General features: G+C 31.8%; 2 pseudogenes; both read left to right on the top strand.

Moving 5' to 3' along the window:
• The first annotated feature begins 7,586 nt into the window (after positions 1–7,586).
• Positions 7,587–8,209, top strand: LOC119528780 (annotated as a pseudogene).
• Positions 8,210–14,218: 6,009 nt separating this feature from the next.
• Positions 14,219–24,304, top strand: LOC119530413 (annotated as a pseudogene).
• The last annotated feature ends 2,211 nt before the right edge of the window (positions 24,305–26,515 follow it).

Here is a 26,515-nt window from a genome sequence, read left to right as displayed (position 1 = left end):
ACTGGTTTTATCTACCGATCTACCGATCTACCTATCTACCTATCGATTGATCAATTGATTGATCTATCTATGTCTATCATCTACCATCTTCTATCTCTACCATCTGTATCTATCATCTACTTACTTTAGACATTTCATTTTCTCTGTGTGTGCATCAGCGTATTCCATTAGGACTTTCTTAATGATGCAATGATTTCATAGTATGTGCTAGCCAATACATTACTAAGCATGCGTAACCATTGAGCACTGGAAATGTGTTCTCATAAAACTGAGTCAATAATATTGGAAAGATCAGGTTAAGATGGTTTATATAGTTATGTCATCATATTTATTGATCCTTTGTTTTGCAATGTCAAATATTCTCTTTAACCCATTTAGTTTGTGTTTTTTTGTTTTGTTTTGGCTTTTATATATTATGCTTTCTATCTCTAGAAGTTCCATGTGGTTCTTTTATTTCATGTCTTTCACTATTATCCCAATTTTTCATGCTTTTGGACTTTAGATATATGAACACATTTATGGTACTCTTTCAGTGTCATAGAATAGTCATTCCAACATCACTCTCATTTCAGGATCTGTTCTTATTAACTGAAAGGACTCTTACTTAGATTGAGACTATACTGATTTTTGATGTATTTAGTAATTTTTTATGGATGATAGCATTGCAAACATATTGAGTGTCTGAATTTTGTTATTTTCCTTTAAGAAATGTTCAAGTATATTTTGGCAGTCAGTCAGGCTAATTGATGATTAGCTTTGATACATTTATGATTTATTTTTAAATTTTTGACAGGCAGATCAGTATTAGCATTAATTCTAGGGTGAGTCTAGCTCCACTAATACTGTGTTGATACTTCCATGGTCTGTAATGAATGCCAATGATTGTACCTTTTCTAACTTACTGGAATTTTAGTATCTTTGACCCTGTGTGACCTTTGAGATTTGTTCTGTTCTCAGTTCCTCTTCATATTTTAGCTGGCCTCAGGGAGTTTCAACCTAATAATCTGCAGCAGGGTTAAGGGAATCCTTACTTTTTTTTTTGTCTTTTGGAATTCTTTATTTGCTATGCACCCTCCTCCCTCTTACTCTACCCCCTGAATTTTAGTTCCCTCAGTCTTTCCCTTATTCAATCTCATTCTCCAAAATTCAACAATATTTCAGTGCTCTGCTTGGGTTCTACTTAACTGTGTTGCAGTTCAAAGGAGACAGACCATGTGATCATAAGGACACCTTGTTCATTTCCCCAATTTCAAGGAACCACAACACTGTGCTGTCCGCTATTTGTAAACCGTCAAACCCAAAGTTTTCTACTGACCCAAATTATGAGGGCAGGATAAAAATATTTCCAGTCATACTTAGACGCAGAACATTGAAAATATCTCTAGATGAATATCTCATATAGGAAGAGGATATAATCAGGATTTACTGCAAAAGTAATGGGAAAAAACATTTGTTGATTCTGGCCAATGATATAGGGTATATGGAATGATGCAAGAAAAGAAAAATATAGTAGTATTTTGTGGATAAAAAGAAAAGAACACAAACTCATTGTCTGGAGTTGTTTTGATTGCCTGTCTAAAAATACAAGTGGATAAAAACAAATTAGGGAGTTCAGTATATGTGGTTGATAACTCAACTTGCAAATATTAATAATAGTAATAATTATAATAAAATTTAGAACAGTAAAATGCAATACATATTTGCAAAAATACTGTTTTATAAAGTTTTCAACAAAAATGTACACTCTATAGCAAAATCCTTACAATTTTAATAATATGTGTGGTAGTTTGGAGCTGTTATGTATCCCAGAAAATGCCATGTCCTTTTAATCCATTCTTTTGGGTGCAGATCTATTGTGGGTAGGACCTTTTGGATAGGTTATTTCAATTGAAATGTGACACATCCAATTGAAGGTGGGTCTTAATCCTTTACTGGAGCCCTTTATGAGAGTATAAAAGGCAGAAACACCAAGAAACATCCACAGAAGCTGAAAGAGCCACTGAAACCAGTACCTGAAAGCAATGAAACCTGGGAGAGAAGGACTAGCAGATGCCAGCCATGTGCCATCCATGTGACAGAGATGTCCCAGATGCCAGCAACCTTTATTCAGAGAAGGTACCCTCTTGTTGGTGTCTTCATTTGGACACATGGCCTTAGATTTGTAAAAATGTAAGCAATTAAACCCTCTTTGTAAAAGCCAACTCATTTCTGGTATATTGCATTCTGGCAGCTTTAACAGACCAAAACAAAGTGTATGGAATGAAATAATGGATAAATATTCCATGCTATTTAATTTTTAAGTATTTCAAAGCAAAAATTATTCATAAATACATATATGAATATAAATGAATATGTATATATATTAATTCACAATTATGCATATGTGCTTATACATACATATTTACATAAATGAAATGTATAAATAGCTGTTGACTTTTTAAAAAAGGGTAAAAAGGTGTATTTGGCTTATAGCCATATACATACATAGTTGTAGACTGGATGTACACTCACACACATACAGCTGTACACATGCACATACACAGCAAAGTTAAAGTCATGCTAATTCAATCAATGAAGATTTGATGTGAGGACAAAAAGAATAAAAAAAAATATAAACTCAGAGATAGACCTGTTTCTCTTTGATAAAGGTTGCAAATACAGAACAAAACATGCTATTAAGAGGAGTTATATATCAACACAATGGTGAAAGCATTTTTGATAAATAATTTAGTCACCACTACTATAATCTTATAATGCAATAATTGTTATATTAATTACTTAAGATTAAACTAGGATTGAGAACATAAAAATATGATTCTTTATTTTGTAGACAGCTGACAGTATTTATAGTTTTAATAAGTTTAAGTTTTAAAAAATTAATAAAATTGATTACTCTTAGTGCCAATAGAAATACATTTATAAATATGACACCTGTTCATAGTTTCTTTCTTAAATAAAATAATTCTTCAAGGTTGGAAACTAGAAGACAGCCAGCAATAAACACATTTGTGACAGAAAATTTATTGGATTTACCTGAGAATTACCTTATCTGAATTTAAATTTCAGTTTCAAAATCAAGTGGCCCCATAGTTAGAATCTAAAACATTGTTATATATCATTGGACTGCAAATAATTCTTTTAACTACAAGCCCTTCACTGCATGAATCTAAGATCTTTAAATAAGAAAACAATCATTATCATTTCTGAGAATGATGCTGTTTATCAAAATATATTTTATTACTAGGAGTAATAGTATTATGAAAATATGCAATGGCATGCAATTTTATGACATTTCAATTTTTTTAGCAACTTCCCATTTATTTAATTTTATTCTCAGATGATTCATAGGATTACCAATTGTTTTTCATAATGTAAACAAATATTCCTATCTCAGTCTGATACAGTTTTATTTCTTTGAAATTTTTCTGTTCTAAGGCACAGAAGAAAGTTATGTTTCTAAAAATAAAGCAGAGTGAAATGAATTGAAGTTAAGATAACCATAAAACTATATATAACCACTATTTTTAAGTGAAAATATACTTTAAAAATGCATAAATTTAATAGATACTATGTTCTTGCTTTGGTAGAAACAGTACTTCTACATGAGAAGGCAAAGCGGAGGTGGTCCTTTAATATAGAGTTAACCTGATACTTTAAAATTCATTAACATTTTGAAATGTACAGAAGAGTTTCTCATTTCCCTTGTCACTTACATATCAATATTTAACACCTCTGCTTTCTCATTGAATTATTTTTTTAAATTGGAAATCCCTTTACCATAGTTTTCTGTGAAACTAATAAAAGGTGATATAAGTAACTTTAAGAATAGAGGTGTATGTTGCAGCTGAATGCTGAATAAATGCAAAGAGGGAAATATTAACACTACTTCTCATTCAAAAACATGCATTCAGCATTAAGCTTGTGCTAATACGGTTGACATATTCACCTATAACTGAGACTGGCAAATAAAGTCCCATGGACCAAATCCAGCCCACATACTACTTTTAAAAAAAACTTATTGTAACACATCCATGCTTATTTGTTTACATGTTATCTATGGGTGCTTTTCCTATTGCCATGGTAAAGTTAAATAGTTGCAACATGAAACTTCTGAATCAGAAACTGTAAACAATTTATTATTGACCCTTTAAGAAAATGTTGCAACCCCCCCAACTTTTATTATTAATTGATTTTCTTAAACACATCAGTTTTTTCATTTATTTTCACTCTCCCATAAAAAGACTGCCTCTTTATAGAACCCAAATAAATACAAGTTTTTCAGAAATACAAAATGAAATAGATCTTAGTGCATATTCAAATTTCTGTACTTAATACAAAATTTGCTATGGCTAAATATGAATAACAAATGTCTCCCACTTTCTAAAAGGAACTTTTACACTCAGTAATTAAAGTGGCATCCTTCTGATTAATGCCCTTGCTCATGAACCTCAGCAATAATATTTCTAGAATATGTATCTACAAAAATCTGGAAATTTTCTAAAGTGTTAGATATTTATAATTTAAACAGCATATCTGCATTTAGATGTGGGATTTTATGCTTTTATTCTGATAATTGTTCTTCTAGGTAATGATAAGGGATTTCTTCATAATGCAGAGAGAAACAAATAAGAGAAATATGGAAATTTCTCAAAGTATTAAAATGTTTGTAGCAAGAAATTACATTTTCATAGTTTTAAGCAGTGATCTTAAGCCACAGGGCTGGCAGTTAGCCAGAAATAAAGAATATACTTTCAGTTAAATCTGATGCAAACAGAATGCTTTTTGATCACTGTTATAACACATTGACCATAGAACAGTTTGTGCTTGTGGCAAAGACCCAGATAAGAAATCAGCTAAAATACAATTTGGCTGAATTAAAGCAGCTTAGAAAGAAACATGTTCTTGCTGGAAGAGTTGTGACTATTAGAAAAATAGCTGAGTTGGGAAAATGCACAAAATTTAATAAATATGCATCCTTTCTATCTTCATTTTTGCCAGTGTTTAGCCAACCACCTGTTCTTCCTCTTACCCAGGGTAAAAACTATAATAAGTGAGAACATCTGGGTAATTTAACTTAAATTTAAGACTGCTCATTCTACTTCTTAGGGTTTTTTTGTTTGTTTGTTTTTGTTTTTGTTTTTGTTTAATTCAAATGCTGATAGTAGGAACAAAAAAGATTGGTATGACAGCTTTTCCACATAATCTACACAAGCTTGGTATAAAAGAGAGTTCAATGGAAGAAAGTGTTTGTTTTCAATTTTAGAAATTTATCTTTATAGAGTTATGACCTCTTCCTTGCTGAATCCATTTTTGAGTAAAATCAATGTGAAGACATGCAAACATTCTCCAACAAATATATTAGGTATGATATTTAAGAAATGCAATTTTAAAAATTTATTAAAATTCATACATCTAAAGTAGGGTATTCATAAAACATTTCCATAAAAGTTGGCACATTTAAAGTCTTCTCTGAATTATTCGGCCCCACTTAGGGGATGAATCATGTCCCTTACAATGACATGTTCAAGTCTTAACCTCCAGTCCTATGGATGTGAGCCCATCTTTAAATAGGGTATTTGAAGATGTTATTAGTTGGAGTGATGCCAAAATTAATCAGGATGGTCCTTAATTACATATGACTATAGTCCTTATAAGCAGAAGATTTTGGACAGAGCCAGGAGGAGACAGGAGACACACTGTCATGGGAGAGAGGTAGAGACTGAGTTATGATCTGCCAGCAAGCCACCATTACAGACTTCAGAAAAAGCACAATCCTTCTGACACCTTACTTTTGGACTTCCAGCCTCCAAAACTGTGAGAAACTACATTCCTGCTGTTTAAGCCAACAAGTCTGTTATATCTGTTATAGCAGCCCTGGAAAACGAAGACAGCACCCAGTGTTGAAATTGCTCTTAGAGGTAAAGTATGACACATACGTTAAATAAACTTAGTGGTGTGAAATATATATTACATTTACCATGCACTTGATATTAGAAAAGATCAATAACCATTTAGAAGCTAAATCTGATATTTAATCTATATATTGTGTAAGGTAATATTTTAAAAAGAAATCTCAGTGAGAAATGCAATACTTCAGAAATAACCTCTATACATAATTTGAAACAAGGTTCAAAGGATATTGGTGACTAGTACTGTTGAAAGGACACACAGATAATTCATAGAAATCTGGCAAATTTGAACCACCAGGTGTTATAAAAAGTATGTTCTTGGCATTTACAGGGAACATAGCATGTAGTCATTGTTCTTCGCTCTGCTTCTCCACAATTAATCTGCTTAGCTATATACCATATCTGTTTTTTTATGTAATCCTAACAACTAGCTCAGGTGCTGATACCTGTCATGGTTTGAAGCTGTATGTATGCCAGAAAAGTATGTTCCTAAAGTTAATCCATTCCTGTGAGTGCAGACACATTGTAAGTCAGATCTTTTGGTGAGTAGGATCTTAACTTAAGATTTGACCCACCTCATTCAGGGTGGGTGTTAAACTTCTCACTGGAGTACTTTATAAGGGAATGAAATTCAAAGAGAGAGAAGGCCATGGAAGCAAGAAGCTGAAAGCAACAAAACATAAAAGAGAATGGAGAGACCAGCCGATTCCACTATGTGCCTTGCCATGTGACAGAGGAGTCCGGGCTCACTGGCAGCTGGTCTTCAGGAAGAAGGTATTGTCTTGATGATGCCTTGATTTGGACATTTTCATGACCTCAGAACTGTGAGCTTGTAAGGTAATAAATTCCCTTTACTAAAAGCCAACCCAGTTTATGGCATCTGCTTTCAGCAGCCTGGCAAACAAGAATGATATCTAATTTTATTTTTAAATACTTGTAATATAATTATCACAATATACCTTCACCCAGGAGACAAAAATTAACAATGAGATTATTGATACCCCTTCCTCATGTCACTCGTCACCTTTTGTTTCTTTTGGCTTTAGCTGAATAATTTTTAAATAAATTATAAAATAATTATTCTTAATATGTTCAAGAAAAATAAATGTTATGATAGAAGATTTTAAACAATTTTCATATACTAAAAAAGTCAAATGGACACTCTAGTAGAAAATTATAATATCTTAAATAAAGAACTTATTAAAAAGGTATGAAATCACATGGACATGTAAAGCTAAATTAGCAAACTGGAAGGCAAGAACACAGAAAGGTAAAAACTAAAAAAATAAGGAAAATGGTATATCATCGCAAGTACTAAATGAAATATCAACATAATTATGCTCATATCAGATAGTGAACTTAAAAGCAAGATGCATTCTAAAGATAATTGGTCATAATTTTAATGCATTTAATCTGCTTAAAAGATATGATGGTCCTAAATGTGTATGGATACCATAGTACAATGATTAAACTAAATATGAAAGAGACAAATCCCCATCAGATTAGAACAGTCAAAACATAAATTCCTTAAGTCTAAAACCATCTGAATGGTGTGTGAGCCCCATAGGAGGCCGCAGCTTGAGGGAGGCCCCGGCCCCCTCCCTGATAATCAAGAGTTTTGGCTGGACCTTGGAGCGCACACTAAGATAGTGCAGAGCCAGATGAAAAGCACAGCCTATGGCGCTGAAACGGATTAATAAGGAACTTAGTGATTTGGCCCTTGACCCCCCCAGCACAGTGTTCTGCAGGTCCAGTTGGGGATGATATATTTCATTGGCAAGCCACAATTATGGGACCTAATGATAGCCCATATCAAGGCAGTGTATTTTTTTTGACAATTCATTTCCCTACAGACTACCCCTTCAAACCACCTAAGGTTGCATTTAGGACAAGAATTTATCATCCAAATATTAACAGTAATGGCAGCATTTGTCTCAATATTCTAAGATCACAGTGGTCTCCTGCTTTAACTATTTCTAAAGTTGTTTTATCCATTTGTTCACTGCTATGTGATTCGAACCCAGATGACACCCTAGTGCCAGAGATTGCATGGATCTATAAAACAGACAGAGATAAGTTCAACAGAATATCTCGGGAATAGATTCAGAAGTATGCCATGTGATGCTACCTTAAAGTCAGAATAACCTACATTATAGCTGGAATAAACTTTAAATTACTGTTCCTTTTTTGATTTTCTTATCCAGCTGCTCCCCTATCAGACCTCGTCTTTTTTAATTTTATTTTTTGTTTACCTCCCTCCATTCATTCACATGCTCATCTGAGAAGACATAAGTTCTTCCAGCTTTGGACAATAACTGCTTTTAGAAACTGTAAAGTTGTTACAAAAGAACAGTTGCCCAAGATTCAGAATTTTTAAAAAAAAGGAGCATGTGTATTACATGGCCAATGTCTTCACTCGAACTTTGTTATGAGACTAAAAACATTCCTCACTGTTCTAACATGCTGAAGAAGTCATCTGAGGGGGAGGGAGATGGATGTTCAGTTGTCACATCAAAGGAAACAGCATTATTCTATAGCAGCATCCATTCTTGTTTAAGCCTTACACTGTTAGAGATTTGAGGTTACCATGATATACTTTATGCTCATAACTGATGTGGCTGGAGAATTAGTATTGAATTTATAGCATCGACAGAACAGAAAATGTGATGTATTTTATGCATGTCAATAAAGGAATGACCTGTTCTTGTTCTACAGAGAAAGGAAATTGGAAGTCAAACACCCTTTGTATTCCAAATAGGGAATACAATCTTTTGTATTCCAAAATAGGGTCTCAAACATTTTGTAATTTTCATTTAAATTGTTAGGAAGCTTAGAGCTATTAGTTAATCTATCTTCCAATACACTGTTTAATATTGCACTGAATAAATGATGCAAATTGTCAATAGGTGAGTGATCAACTAATAGCTCTGCTAGTAATTGATTTATTTTTCTTCAATAAAGTTGCATAAACCAATATAAAAAAAACCATCTGAATAACACAAATAACAAAATAAATTTAATATAAATACAAAAATACAGTATACATCAATGTCAAAATATGTATTCTTTACAAGTGTACATGGAATATATTCTAAAACTGAACATATGCTGAGATAAAGAAAACTTTAATATTATTAAAAGAATGTAAATTATTCTCAGCCCATTATGTCTGCTTTATTTGAGACAAGAAGTCAATAACAAAATAAATAATTAGAAAAGTCCTTATCTTTTTAGAAATTACTGAAAACATTTCTATATAACTAGTTAGTTAAAGAAGGAATGATACTCTATTAGAAAACAGTTTATACCAAATGATTTAAATATGAAATATATGAAAAAAAATGGATGATGTGCTTAAATATGTTAAAGAAAGAAAATTATAATGGAAATACATATATTACAAAAATTAAAGTTGAAAATTAAATATGTATAAACAGTAATAAAGAACACAAAGAGAAACTGAAGGAAATTTGAATGAACAGGACAACAAAGATAAACAAATGGCATAGAAAATAAATATAAAAAGAGAAATGAGGAATTTAACAAAGCAAAAATTTAGACTTTGAAAAGTTCAAAAATTGATTAACACATAACAATGGTGTAGTAATAAGAAAAAAATTGAAAAAATTAAAAAAGACAAATATATCTCCCTTACAGATTCTGCATATATTGAAAATATATTGAGGAAGTTGAAAAAATGAATTATGCCAGATGATTAGATTTAACAAATGATTAAAGTTACTACATTCATAATCAAAATTCAAAAATCAATGGTATTGTAAAATTGTAGATTAGGTAGATGCCCCTCCACAGAAACACCAAAAAATGAGCAAACACTGTTAGAATCAACCACTTCAGAAATCTGGAAAATAGTCAAAAGTTTACAAAAACCAAGATAATATTGAATCAAGAAATAGGCAACTCAAAAATGGCATTCACAGACAACTCTGCCCAAACAGTAGCTGGCTACAAGAAAAAGAAAGAATGCAACTTTACCAAAAGTGTAGAAAAGTCACCATATAATGAAACAACAACAATCCACCGGGTGTTAGAAAAGCAAACCTGAGGAGGGGGATGAATCTGATTTCCAGACTTTCAATATTATATTAAAAATGTCTATTTTCAACAAAAAATTACAAAGCAAGCAAAGAGACAAGAAATCATGGCCCATTCAAAAGAAAATTCACCGAAACAGTCCCCGGGGATGCACAGACATTGACCCTGGTAGGCAAAGACTTAAATCAATTATTTTAAATATGTTCAAAGAGCTAAAGGAAACAGAGAGAACAATGTCTCAACAAATAGAGAACTGTGCTGGTTCGAAGCTGTTGTGTACCCAAAAACTCTATGTTCCTTTAATCCATTCCTGTGGGAGCAGACTTATCTTAGGTGGGAACTTCTGATTAGGTTGTTTCAATGGAGATGTGATCCACCCAATTCAAGGTGGGTCTTAATCTTTTACTGGAGTCCATTATGAGAAGCTAAAGGACAGAAAGAGCTGAGAGAGCTCAGGGAGAGAAACACCCAGGGAAGTTTGGAGAGAGCTTAGCAAAAAGCACTGGAGATGCTAAGAAAGGACCCACAGAACTCAGAGAGGAGGCCACTGGAACCAGGAGCTGAGTGAGGGGCCAGCAGACAACGGTCATGTGCCTTGCTAGCTGAAGAGGAGAATGAAAAAATAACTTTAAAAAGTAGACAGAACCTAAGGGATCTGTGGAACAGCATCAAGTGAACCAACATACACATAATGGAAGTCATAGCAGAAGATGAAAAGAAAGGGGAAGATAGATTATTTGAAGAAATAAGGATGAAAATGTTATAGATTTGATAAAAGACATGCATGTATATCTCCAAGCAGCTCAATGAAGAACAAAGATAAAGATCCACACTGGGACACATTATAACCAAACTCTAAGGGCCAAACATAAAGAATCTTGAAGCCAACAAGGGAGAAATAACTTCTCATCGATGAAAGGTCCTCAATAGATGATCAAACTCTTTCCATCAGAATCCATGAGTCTAACAGGCATATTTAAAGTGCTGAAAGAGAAAAAAAAAAAAAAGCCAACTAAGAACTCAACATCTGGCAAAATTGTATTTCAAATATGATAGAGAAATTAAGACATTATCAGATAAATTAAAAATTAAGGGAGTTTGTCACTTGTAGACTTGCCTTATAAAAAAAATGATAAAGGGAGTTCTTGAGGTAGAAATGAAAAGACACTAGACAATAATTTGAGCCATATGAAGAAAGAAAAAAAACATTAGTAAATTTAACTACTTAGGTAAATACAAAGCCCAGATTATTGTATTTTTGATTTGTAGGACCTCTGTTTCCAATATGATTTAAAAGACCAATGAATAAAGCAATGCTTATAAATATTTGCTATTTGGAACACAATGTATGCATTGTGACAACAGCTTAAAGGAAGAGGGATGGAATTGTATAGGAGCAGAGTTTTGTATACTACTTAAAATAATTGAGAGTTGTTTTGTTGATTAATACATGATCTATCATGGTGAATATTTCATGTGCACTTGAGAAAAATGCATATGCTACTATTTAGGGTGAAATGTTCTGTGTAGGTCTATTAGATCTATTTGCTTATAGTTTTGTTCAAGTCATCTATTGGTATGGTATTAACTCAAAATAATGTTATAAGTTTAAGAGGTTAATTATAATCCCCAGGGTAATCACCAAGAAAAAAAAAAAAAACAAAAATACACAGAAAAGAAATGAGAGAGAAATCAAAATGCTTCCCTACAAAAACAAACAGATGAATAAACAATTTTTTAAAAAAAGGACTAGAAAACAAATATTAAAATGACTGATGTAACTCTTTCCTTATTACTAATCTCAATGTAAATGGATTAAACTCTCCAACCAGAAAGCAGAGATTGACATGTTATCTACAAGGGAATCAAATTAGATCCAAAAGCACAAATAGGTTGAAAGTGGTAGGATGGAAAACTTTATTCTATGCAAATAGTAAATAAAAGAAAGCTGTAGTGGCTATAAAATTAGAGAAATATATTTAAACTAAAAAAAATATGTATTATGAGAGACATAGAAGGGCATTATATAGTGCTAAAAGGCTCAATCTATCAAGAAGATAAGCAATTATAATCATATATGTACCTAAAGACAGTGCAGCAGAATACATGAAGAAAAAAATGATGGAATTGAAGAGAGTAAAAGATGGGTTTACAATAATAATTGGAGAGTTCAATATCTCACTTTTACAAATGGACAGAAAAACAGGACAGAAGTTCAATAAGGAAATAGAGGATGTGAACAAAACTATAAACAAATAGATCTAACAGACATATTTAGAAATCCCACCCCAAACAGCAATATACACATTTTTCTTAAGTGCCCATGGAATATTCACCATGATAGGTCATATGCTAGATAGCAAAACAACTCAAAATTAAAAACTATATATATATATATATATTCCACAGAATGCTCTCAAGCCACAATGACATGAAAGTAGAAATCAATAACAAAAGCAAAACTGGAAAATTTACCAATATGTGTAAATTAAAAAACACATTCTTAAACAACCAATGAGTCAAAGAATAAATCACAATGGAAATGAGAAAACACATTGAGAGAAATGAAACACACACACAACATAGAAAAAGCTATGAGATGCAGTGAAAGCGTTGCTCAGAGGAAAAAATTCCTGTATTAAAAAAAGTTGTATGAATAAGCTGAATTTACACCTAAAGAAACTAGAAAAAGAGGAGCAAAATAACCAAATCTAGCAGAAGGAAGGGAATAATAAAGGTGAAAGCAGACATAAATTACAGAATAGATACAAAATACAGAAAATAAATAAAACCAAAAGCTCGTTTTTTGAAATGATTTTTTAAAATGACAAATCTTTAGCTGAATTGACTAACAGAAAAAGAGAAGTCTCAAATTTTAAAAATCTGAAATGAAATTGGGGGTAGCACTACTGGTCCTATGAATATAAAAAAAAGTATAAGAAAATACCATGAACTGTTTTACACCAAATAATTTGATACACTACATGAAGTGGACTAATTCCTAGAAACACACTAATTTGATGCTCTACATGAAATAAACTAATTCCTAGAAATTCCGAAGAATACAAGAGTTCAACGTGTAAAAATCATTGCAATGTAATAAATGACATTATAGAATGAAAGAAAACTACAACACTTGATCAACTTAGTTAATGAAGAAAGAGAATTTGACAAAATCCAATAACCTTTCATGAAAATTAATTCATAAAAATGTAGGAATAGAAGGGAACTTCCTTAACCTGATAAATCACATTTATGAAAACCTGCAGCTAGCATCATATTCAATGTGAATAAATTGAGTCTTTCCCATTAGATCACATCCAAGACAAGAATGCCTTCTATTGCCACTTATTTTCAACATTGTATTGAAATTTTAGTGAGAGCAATTAGACAGTAAAAAGTAAAACAAGACAGTAAAAAATGGTATCCAGATTTGAAGGGAAGAATTAAAATTCTCCTTATATGCAGACATTATGATCTTATATATAAAAAATCCTAAAAAATCCACAAAACAACCATTAGAGCTAAAAAGTGAATTCAACAAAGTTGCAGGAAACAAGATCAACATAAAAACCAGTCATATTTCAATACACTAGTGAAAAGCAGTAATAAAAGGAATCTAAGATAATTCCATTTACAATAGGACCTAAAATAATAAAATCTCTAGGAATAAACTTAAACAAGGAGACGAGAGACCTGTACACTGAAAACTACAATATCGTTGAATTAATTGAAATGGACCTAAAAATGGAAAGGCATCATGTGTTCATGGATTAAGATATTTAATATTGGTAAAATGTCAATACAATTCAATACAATCCCCATTAAAATCAATGGATTTTTTTGCATAAGTGAAAAATCCAGTTTTAAATTCATACAAAATTGCAAGGAGACTTGAATTGCAAAACTGTTATTGGAAAAGAACACATCTGAAGGACTCACACTTCCTGATTTCAAAGCTTACTACATAGCTGAAACAATCAAAATAGTGATGGAATGGCATTAGAACAGACATATATACCAGTGTAATAGATTTGAAGGTCCAGAAATGAACGCAAGCACACATGACCAATTGATTTTTGATAGGGAAGCCAAGACTGACCCAAGCGGGATACTTCTTGTTTGGCCTGTTGAATGAAAAGAGAGTCAAAGAGCTGGAGAAAACTTTCAATTGTCATATGTCAGTGAAGGTCAAACAGGAATTGCTGAAATGAAAAGCAAAATCCAATGAGAATAAGCCCTTCTCTTAAATGATGGGCATGATGGAAGTATTTTACTGTCTCTATGAATCTCAGGAAGAAGAGTTTCAACAAATGATACTGGGACAACTGGATATCTACAAGCAAAGTAATGAAATTATTATTATCTCTCAGCAAGAAATGAACCCCAAACCAACCAAAGGTATAAATATAAGAGTTAACCAATAAAATTCTTAGAAGAAAACATTGGGATTCATTTTCATGCGCTTGGATTTGGCAATGAATTTGAAATATGACCACAAAATCACAAGCAAAGAAAGTAAAATTCAAGTGAACTTCATCAAAATTAACAACTTGTCTGTGCATGAAAGGACATTATTAAGAAATCAAAAAGACAACCCTCAGAAGAGGAGCAAAAAGTTGTAAATCTTATATCTAAAAAGGGTCTTATATAAAGAATATATATTGATAACTTTTATAACTCAATAAGAAAAAGTCAAACAAGCTAATTGAAAAATGGGCAAAGAACTTGAATGGAAATCTTTCCAAAGAAGATATGCAATGGCCAACAAGCACATGAAAAGATGTTCAACATCTTTAGTTATTAGGGAAAGGCAAATCAAAACCACAATGAGGTACCACTTTGCACCCACTAGGATGTCTATAATAATTTTTTTTTAAAAAAACAAAGACATATCACGCTTTGGCAAAGGTATGGCATTATAGGACCCTTGAACATGGCTGGCAGGAATGTAAAATCATGCAGCTGCTGTGGAAACCATTTTGATGGTTAAACATAGAACTGCAATATGACCCAGTAATTCCAATTCTAGGAATTTACCCCCAAAGAACTGAGAACAGGCAGCTAAACACTTGTAAAATAATGTTTGTAGCAGCACTATTCACAGTAGCCAAGATGTGGGAAAAAATCCAAATATCCATAAAAAGCTGAATGCACAAAATGTGGTATATAAATGCAATGGGATATTTTTCAGCCATAAAAAGGAATGAAATACCAATACATGCTACAGTGTGTGAACCTCAAAAACATGCTAGGTGAAACAAACTTAGATGAGATTTCCAGAGTAGGTAAATTCATAGACACAGAAAGCAGATTGATGTTCCCAGCGCTGGGAGAGGGTGGAATGGGGAGTGACTGCTTAAAAGGGGTGGGGTTTTCTTTTGGGATGATGAAACTATTTTGGAACTCAATATATGGGGCTGTTGTAAAATGTTGTTAATGTGCTAAAGCATCGGAAATGTACACCTTGACATATCTAATTAAAGTTTTATAGAAGATCTACATTCAAACTACTAAGTTTCATTGAGTAAAACAAAGAACTAAGTTAAGTGGATGTATATATTATGATAATATGATGAAATATTCAATATGATGACATTTATTTTTCCCCAAAATTGATATACAGATTCAATGCAATATCATTCATAATCTCAGTAGGAAGAAGACAAACAAAGGTGTGACAGTTAACTACCAGCATACTTACTCTACAAGAAATGGTGAATGAAGTCTTCAGGCAAAAAGGATAGAACACCAGACAAAAACCATCTACACAAATATATGAATAGCACTGGAAATTAATTTAAAAATATAATTATTTAGTCAGTTTTACTTTCCTTAAAAATAGCAAATTTATTTGCAAAGCAAATAGTCTAGAGAAAATTTATTTGCCATATACTGTCCATTCATAGCAGATCATAAAGGATTTTAACTGATTTAAAATTTGTAAAAATGTACAAATATTTAATAGAGATAAAATGAAATCATCAAAATTTCTCAGTTAACCTCAGAGAAATTAGAAAATGTTGAATGCATAACAAATCAAAGAATTTATTCCAACCATAAGAATAAATAATTTTGAATTCTGGAAAAGCACCAGCTTAATGCTAGACTTTAAAGTAAGATAAAAACTAATACTTTTTATTAATAGCTACTTTTTAATACTTTTTAATAATATCTACTGAAAACCTACTTTAAACACAAAGAAATAGGTTGAAAAGAAAAGAATGGGGAAAAATGATACCATGCAAACACAAACCAAAATAATATAAATTATTTCCATGTTTCCAAGGTTATCTATCTATCTATCCATCTATCTTTCAATAGTACTTCATTATATATAATACAAAAACTAACAAAATTTAAAGGAGAAATAAACAAATACCTAAGTAAACAAATCCTCAATTAAAGTTAGTCAATGCAAAACTCTTTCAGTAATTCAAGGAACAATTAGGCAATCAGTAGAAATATGGAAGAACTGATTAGCACTATCAACCAACCTTACGTAACTGACATTTATAAAGTACATGCCTGAACAACAGCAGAATACACATTGTTCTCAACTGCACATGCACCGCTCACCAAGATAGACCATAGGTAACAGAGAGATACATGGACAAACTCCAAGTATTTGTAATTAAAACACACACTTGTAAATCATTCATGGGCCAAAGACAAAGTCTAAAGAAAAAATAAAAACATATTTTGAACTAAATGAAAATGAAAACGTATCATATTAAATTTGTAGGATAAAGCAATGCTCTCATTAAGGAGAAATGTAAGCAAAAAATGCTTATATTAGAAAAGGTCTCCAATCGATACAAGCTTCGACTCAATGCATCTAGAGCAAGAAGAGCATATTATACCCAAAGCTCATGGAGGAAAAGAAATAAAAATAAAAACAGAAATCTGTGATATTGAAAACAGAAGCATAGTAAAGAGAATAGTGAAACCAAAAGTTGGTTCTTTGAAAAAACCTACAACCTGGTAAACATCTAACCAGATTGACCAAAGTGAAAACAGAAAGAGAAGACACAAATCACCAATATCAACAATGAGATATGAGACTTCAGGGGAGACCATATAGATATTAAAATGGTAACATAAATAACTGTATACCCATAAATTAAAAAAAAAACTTCACTGAAATTTATCAATTTCTTTATAGATGCATACTACCAAAAGTAAATCAAGAAGAAATTAGGTGGCACTATATTAATTAAAGAAGTTGAATATTTCATCAAAGTCATTCATCAAAGTAAACTCCAGGATCAGTTAGTTTCTTTTGGGAATTCTTAACAAAAATTTAGGGAAGAAATTTCTCCATTTCTGCATAATCCTTTCCAGATAAAAAGAACAGTTACCAATATATATTATTGGACTAGTGTTATGCTAATACCAATTCAAAGCTGTTAGAGAAAAGAAACTCCCAATCGGTATCCTACAGGAATAATGATACAAAAATCCTCAAAAAGATAATAACAAATTGAATCCAGAAATCTCTAAAAAGTATAATAACATCACAACTAAATGTGGTTTATCTCAGGAGTGCAAGGTTAATTTAACATTCAAACATTAATTAATATATTAATAATTTTAAGAAGGAAAACATAATTATGTTAATGGATTTAGAAAAATAATTTGAAAAAAAGAAACTAACATTTGTCCATGATAAAACCTCTCAGCACACTAGGAATATAAGTGAACATCCTAATTAGATAAAGAACATCTAATAAATGATTGCACTAACATCATAGCTGATGGTGAATGGCTAAATGCATTCCCTCTAACATTGTGATTCATACAAGGATGCCCTCTTTAACTATTCCTATTCAATGTTGTATTGGAATTTCTAACCAGTGAATTAAGGCAAAAAGAATAAATAAAATACATCCTTTGTGTGGTAGTTTGAATTTTGTATCCCAGAAAAACATGTTTTTTATCTCAATCCATTCCTGTAGATGTTGAACCCATTTAAATAGGACTTTTTGAAGATGGTATTATTGTTAAAATGTGGCCACTTGAATCAGGGTGGGTCTTAATCCACAGGTAGAAATTGGAAGTAAACAGAACCTGGAAGAGAAAGGAGACATGTCCATGTGAATTGACCAAGCGATGGAAAAGCCAAGGACTGGTGGATCTGGCAGCCAGCCCCAGAATGCCAAGTCTTCAGGGGGAAAGCATCGCCTTGCTGACACATTGACTTTGGAATTGGCCTAGCCTCAAAAGTGTGAGCCAACAAATTCCCATTGTTTAAGCCAACCTACTTTGTAGTATTTGTGATCACAGCTGGGAACTAAGAAACTCTTTAAAGGAGTAAATAAAACTGTCCTTATTTGCACACAACATGGTTTTCTAGGCAGAAAACTGCAAAGAATCTACAAAAAAATAGATCTTAGGACTAATAAGTGAGCTTAGAAATTGTCTTAGTTTCCTAGGGCTTCCATAACAAAGAACCACAAACTTGCTTGTTTTTTAACAGCAGAAATGTATTGCCTCAAAGTTCTGAAGGCCAGAAATCCAAAATCAAACCATTCACCTTCTGAAACCCATAAGGTAGAATGCTTCCTTGCCTTTTCTAGCTTCTGGTGTTTCCTGGCAATCCCTGGTTTTCCTTGGTTTTGTGATGCATTCCAATCTCTATTCAGTTGTAACATGGCATTCTTCCTTGTCTGTCTGTGTTTCTTCTCCTCTTATAAGGATACAAATCATAGTGGATTAAGGGCCTATCCTTCTCTAGTATAACTTCATTTTAACTTACATCTGAAATCACCCTATTTCCAAATAAATTCACATTCAAAGGCACCAGGGGATAAGACTTCAACACATCTATAGTAACTGATTGTATTTCCATATAATAGTAATTAGTGATTAAAATTTGAAATAAAAAACATTTACATTAGCAAAAAAAATTAAACAGATATACATTTGACAAATCTCTATAAAGGATTTATATGATGAAAACTACAAAGCACTGATAAAAGATGTCAGAGAAGATCCAAATAAATTAAGAGATATATAATATCAATCATAGCTCAATTTTGTTAGGATGTGAATTCTCCCCTTTTGGTTCTATAGCTTCAACACAATCCCAATCAAAATCAGGTTTTTGTGATAAATAAATCTGCCTCTGTTAAAAAATGAATTACATAACAGCACTTGAAGAAGTGGGGAAGAGATGAGCTTGATTTAAATAGCTTTGGAAAACAGCGTAAGATTAAAGAAAAAAAAGAATTGCAAACAAACACCATACTGTAGTTGGTAAATTTGTTTCTCATAGGTTTTTAAATGCCCCCCATATGTATTTCTTACAAAGGAAAAGTAGAAACAGTGGAAAAAAAAAAGGTAGACAACCCCTGTACCAAGTTATCAAGGTTGCTATCACTAGTAACAAGACAAACTGACATAACATACTCCTCCATATGATGCACTGAAAAGGGTATGTCATCTCTGTGGTATTATTTCAAGAAATCTATGACTTCAGTTTAATCTGAGGAAGCATCAAACATTGAGAAACATGCTACAGAATTCTTAACAATTACTTTTATAAGGTGCCAATACTACAAGGGGCAAAGAAAGACCAGAACGCTATTACAGATTGGAGGAAAATAAAAAGACATGAAAACTAAATGCAAAGTGGGATCCTAGATTTTATCTTGTGACAGAAAACTTCTCTGTAATTCTAAAATTATTTCAAAATAAAAAATATAATTACAAAATGCATATTCAAAATTTTATAAAACCATGCCAGTTTTATTAATGCTTCCTTATAAGGAGATAACTAGGGCCCCTTGGTATTTCGAATGTAAAGAAACTATAAAATATCAAGAACATTAATGAAATATTTTTAACATTATAGTGAATTTAAATAAAACTTAATATTTGCTGGAGTTTTGTTTCTCATTTTATTTCTGCCATCCCTCACTAATTTAATTTACTACTAAATCAACGGATGAGACCATTTTATACACTTTAATATTCAGTATCTCATACACCAGTCATAGCCACTTAATCCATCAAATGCTCCAAAACAAGAACATACATAATTTTAAGGTAGTATGGTGAAAAGTTAAAGATTTGTGTAGACAACATAATGTCATAAGCTTTAAAAAAAATCATGTTATATTTGGCTGTCATATGATTATAAAATTCTAGAAAGAAATATGTATCAAGTCAGCATAAAACACAATTCATAAAACACATTTTAAACTATAATTTTAAAGTTGTTACATATTCATAATTGTGTGGTTTGTTTTACTATAAAAGATACATGATGTGGGGTTATCTGCCTTTCCAATACTCTCATTATTCACTACGAAATGACATATTATTTCTCATGACTTATTCCAGCCATTTAAACAAAAAATAACATGGTTAAATATCTTTTGGGAAGAGGTAGAAGCTGCCTATAATGGGAATCATGACTACTGAGATTTCATTATTTCACCAGAATTTATTAATGTCTAATATAAAAAAATTTAAACTTAAAAAATTAATTTATTGCATCAGAGAAAATTGTAAATAGGTAAGTCCTGTGCATTGTATACTGTGTTGTTGAAATTTGACTAGGTGTTTTCAAGACAAATATTTTCTTGCACCTCAAAATAGTAAGATTGAGTTAGTTGTATGCAAAACATATTTATAAAATAGAGAAAAGTTTAATTTTGAAAATTCTACTTGACAAATATTTACTTAATTCTGGATAAAGGGAATACCATGTTAGTGAACTAAACAGACAAACTCCCTACCATCACAGAGCTACCTCTAGAGGAGACAAGGCAGACAATAAACAAAATAAGTAAGAAAATTGTATGGCATATTGCAAAGGTGATACTTCAATACAATGGAGAAATATAAAGTGGGGAAACAAACTAGGATGTGTGCAAAGAATGGTGTTACAAATTGTTCCCTTACTCAAGAGGATGTAAGATCAGTGATTGACATTTTTTTAATTTTGAAATAATTTTAGCATTGGGAGTTCCATATACTCTTTAGCCAACTTCCTCTGATATTAACGTATTAGTTTAAGTTATGAACTCTAAGAACTTGACATCAGCACAACATTATGTACTAAACATCAGACTTTATTAACATTTCATCAGTTTTTCTGCTAATATACTTTTTTCTGATCCTGGATCCAATCCAGAATACTACATTGCATTTAGTTATCATAACTCCTCAGTCTATTACAATCTATTAGCATTTTTCAATCTTTTCTGGTTTTTCATAACCTCAACAATTTTGAAGAATATTGGCCAGGCATTTTGTAAAATCCCCCTCAGTTAAGCTTTCTGATATTTTCTCATGAATAGGCAGGGGTTATCACAGAGGTTATGTGTCCTTATGATATCATAGCAGACATATTATTAGATATATATGATATCAACCTGACATATGACTAGTGATGGTGCTCTTGATCACTTGGTTAAGGTACTGTTTGCCAAGTTTCTTCAAAGTGAAATTGCTATTTTCCTTTTTCAGGTTCTAGTCATTAGAAATGAGACAGACACTTAAGTCCAGCCCACGCTCCAGGTGAGGGAAATCACACTGTACCTCCTGGAGCAAGGATTATCAGACAATTTGAGGACATATGTAAAACTGCCACAGTAATTAACAATTATTCTATGGGAAATAGTTTGGGATAATGCAAGTGTTCTGTTTCTCTTTAAAGTTTCTTTGCTCTTATTTTAGCATACATTGGTGAATCTGGCCTGCAGCTTTTATCACTGCTGTGTTTAATGGTAATTTTTTAAACTCTCTCATTCTTTCTACTTAAACAGAAAAATAATTAAGCATGAAAAAGTTATGTAATGATGTGATATTCTATTAAATAGCAATATAGAAGTATTTTTGTTGAGATGGAAAGGATATCGCCATCTAGAGTAAAAAGTTTATATGGAGAATTTTTAAAATTATGTGTTTGGGTGTGTGACATGCATGTCTTTAAGTCATTAAAAACAATGTTAAGAATTTACTTCTGAAATTGGCTTCTGATATTTTAACTCCTCTTTTATTGTTTAATTTTATTTTCTGATCATTTTACAGTGAACTTGGTTTATTTTTCTAGTGTAGTATAACCACACTAAAAGTTACTTTAAATTTTGCTTTTGTTGTGAAGTAGAGATAAAAACTGTGCTTTCAATTGTCAATGTCTGAAGTGATCAGACATTTTTCCTTTCACTTTGAAATCCCAATTGTATGATCATGGCACGTAATCTGGTAGGAGGAAAGATCACTGAGTTTTTAATACAGAGACTTTTATTCTTGTCAACCTAGCATTTTGATGTTGCATGTTCTTCAAAAAGCTCCTATCTCTGTTTCCAAAGATGAAAAATGGGACTTTAAAATATGGCCCAACACACCGTAGCAATTATACACACACACATTTCTTTCTTTATTTATAAAAATGAAGGTATAAATGCATTTAGAATTATAAGATTTTAAGGTTTATGCTAAAATTTCATGTATTCATGTCCTTTCATGATGCTTGTATAGGACAAAACCTTCCAAAGAAATCAATTATAAAAGTTGAACAAATTATACAACACAATATTTGAAGGTATTAAGGAACAATCAGTCTAGATAGGACTTGAAGGGAACTTCAGTTAGAACATAAAGAAGAGATGGAAAATCTTAGCAGAGACCAAGAATATAATAAAAGAGTCAAATGAAGGTTCTAGAAAATCAGTATAATATATAATAACTAAAATTAAAAATAACTGGTTTTAACAGTGAATTAGATATACCAGACTAGAGAATCATCAAACTGTAAGATACAATAAAAATATTCTGACAGAAGCACAGATAGGAAAAAAGTTTAAAAATATATAGACAATGTCATTAGGGATTCTATGATATACGTATTTGGAGTCCCAGAATGAGGGGAGAGAGATATATATTGGGACAAAAACTTAATTTGAAAATTAAGAGAATTTTATGATGAATGAAATTCACCCAATCTCAGATTCAAGAAGTTTCATGAACACCAAGAAGAATGAAAAGTCAAACATAATAAATATCTGTCAGAACAACTGCTAAAATTCAGAGACAAAAGGAAAAATTTTAAAGGAGTCCATGAGCAGCTGAGTGGCAAGACTACATTAAAAAGAGCAACTTACTACACAACGGAAATGATGGAAGCCTACAGAAAATAAAATGGCAAATTTAGCTCCCTAAATAAATGGACTACTGATCCAGATTTCTAAACTCAGCAGACATACCCTTCAAATATGGAAGTAAATAAAGACATATACAGAAAAAAATATATATATGTATATATGTATATATGTATATGAAGGAATTTGTCACCAGCAATTCTTCAGACAGAAGGAAAAAAGTCCTATGTGGAATGAAAGCAATGTTGGAAAAAGTAACAATGAGTAAACATAATAAAACATAATTATAGATTCATACTGTCATTGAACCAATAACACTAATGGCTTGTTCAATACATGAAAATGAATTTTAAGTAAATTGCGGAATGAAAAATGGACTTAATTTTTTTTAAATCTTTGTATATCTAGAATCAGTAATAACATATTTGGATTTAAGTATTGATAAATAGATGCATGCTATATTCTGTAGTTGAATCAATAAAAGAACAGGAAAAGAATATGTAATTTATGCCTTTCCATCTGGCGGCAACCATTAGTTTTATCTCAAAGGTAAGCCAAAGTGGGTGCTTCAAGTTCACCCAAGAGCTGTCGAGGAAGAAACATTTCTCCTGAAGGTCCTCTGCTGACAAAACTGCCAGCTCTCTGTTCTCCACAAGGCCCCTAACATCATCATACCCCACTGCAGCCCTACTTACCTGGCCAGGTAAATCACACAGATGGAATACAAGAACACGCAAGGTTTTGTCATCTACCAGATTCACGTGCTCTGTGGTAGCCTCAGACTTCTCGTTCCTAAGGGTGCAAATTATGGCAAACCTGTCCAGCATAGTGTTAAGCAGCTGAAGTTTCCTCAAAGCCTTCAGTCTGTGGCCAGGGGTGAGCCAAATGCCACTGTGGAACTCCGAGAGTTTTGAATTCTTACTGGGTTGGTGAAGATTCCACGTACAGATTCTTTGAGGTTATTCTCATTGGTCCATTCCATAAAGGATCAGAAGAAATCCTGACATCCAGTGGATCATCAAGCCAATGCACAAGCACAGGGAGGTTCATGGCCCAACCTCTGCAGGCCACAAAAGAGCCGCGGCCTTGGAAAGCAAATTACGGAACACTGTTGCTGGTTCTCGCCGCCCTGCTTGGGGAAGACCTAATACTCTCCAGTGTCCCGTAACTACTAATATAAATTGTGTTTGTAAAATTCATAAACAATTTAGGACAGTCATGTCTTAAAATAAAAAAAAAAGAATACGCAACTTAGAAATATGTCTCTTCCTGCCCTCTATTATTTCTTTCAAAAAAGCCTCTGACATGTAATTTCAGGATCTATCCACCTTTTCTTTTTTATATCCTACTCTTTATATCATCTTACTCTGTGTTCCATGACTTGTTATTTTATTTTGACCTGTTTCAGTCCACAATTTACTCCTAAACATTTTTCTGTAGCACATTCAATTAAACAAAATTTCACTCATTGTGAAAATATCTCATTGTGCTCCTTCTCAGTTAATTTTCCTCTGCCATCCTTGACCACAGTCAACCAATGAACTTTTTCCTGCCATTTTAGGTTAGATTTTTATTTTCTAATGTTTCATACAGATGTAATCACACAATATGTACTCCTCTGTACATGGTTTATTTTCTCAGACTAATGCATTTAACATTCTTACATATTGTATATATCAATATTTTGCTCATTTTTGCCACACAGTAATATTCCATTACATGGATATATCACAATTTGTTTACTCATTTATCTGTTGAAGTACATTTAGATTTTTTTCTAGATTTTGGCTATCATAAGTAAAACTCCCATAAACATTTGTGTCCCTGTCTTTGTGTAGACTTCTTTTTTTTTCTGTTTCTGTTTCTTTTTTTTTTTTTTTTTAATCTTGGCCAGCTACCTAGTAATATGCAATTGCTAGGTCATATGGTAACTATATTTTATAGAGACCTGCCAAATTACTGAGAGTTACAGTGGCCAATCATGAGCACTCAATATCACACTTCTTTGCCACTATTGTGACAGTTCCTGCTCTTGACATCTACTACCTTCAAAAATATGGTAAATTTTGCAGTACAATTTTCACGATAAATGTGTGCGTGTTCTAGGATGTGATGTTATGGTTCAGGCCAATCCTACTTCTTTTTAGCTTTTATTTATTTATTTTTTAATTCCAAAGTTTCTAAAATAGGATTCAGTTATTTTATATAGTTGTGTGCTTGTATAGTTCCATTTTACAATACATAATATCTCAAATACTTGGCACAGGAGGCTACAATACAAGTTCTGACTCCACAACATATAACTTGGTCAATTTTAGTAACAAAGAAAACTATGGAATAGGTAACCATATAATTTAGTGCCCAAACCAGGACAATATACTGGTGAAAGTGTTACTACATACAATTACTTAAAATAATATTTTAAATATTTATTTGTTACCCAATAAATTGGTTTTATTATATTAGCAATTTATTTTAAAATATTCAAATCTATTTTAACTAAAATACATTCTAATACAAAGCCTATATCTATAATGGCATTTATATTTATTTAATATGAACAAATATTTTATATATCATATTTATTTATTAGGTGAACACTAAATTTATAACATGAGCAATAACTATTCCTGAGACATATTAATGAACCATAATAAATTTTAACATATCAAGTCCTACTTCCATATTACATGATTTTTCCTCAGAATGTATTTTTCTATTGTGATCATTTATTTATTTTTAACAAAATTACCTGAAATATTCTTAAAGTTACATCTTTTAGATAAAACATACCAAAATTTTGACATCTTCAATTATATTTTCTTGGGGAAGCACAATATTTTCTTCATTTTCACTATAGATACTAAGATACTTGGTAATCTCAGCAAATTATGACAAATGGAGGATATATTTAAATTTTTGAAAATTGTAAACCAATGATAATAGTTTATTTAATATGAAAAAAATAATCTGGGTTAAGAGCTAACAGGATGTAATGCTGAAACAACATGACAGTGTACTTTTAAAGTAATTTACATTTTACCTTTTTAGTTTAATTTTACATCATGAAGTACCTATTTGTCTTCTTCTCATACAAAAGCTTCATAAAATGTTCTTTATAATGGCAAGAATCCAATTTTGCCTCCTCCTTACATATTATATAGCTAAAACATGTTTCTTGCATATTGTGATTTAGTGTTACAACAACTTATATTTTCAAACTAAAAAGCTGTTGAAAGATTTAGAAACATCAACATTCAAATGCCAACTACATTTGTTCCTTCCCATAAAATGTTATATATATAATGCCAAATGTTCAATGTGTGTTCCTTATATCTGTGAACTAGCTTGTATTTTTCAAGTCCAGGAATATCTCCCTCACTTTACTCAATGTATTTGTAGGAATTTCCATGTCTGATGTAATCAGTATTTTGGTAG

This window comes from Choloepus didactylus, chromosome 3 (assembly GCF_015220235.1).
Source record: "Choloepus didactylus isolate mChoDid1 chromosome 3, mChoDid1.pri, whole genome shotgun sequence".
NCBI classification, from domain to species: domain Eukaryota; kingdom Metazoa; phylum Chordata; class Mammalia; order Pilosa; family Megalonychidae; genus Choloepus; species Choloepus didactylus.
Note: the sequence above shows the minus strand (reverse complement) of the source record. Positions and strands in the feature narration are given on the sequence as shown.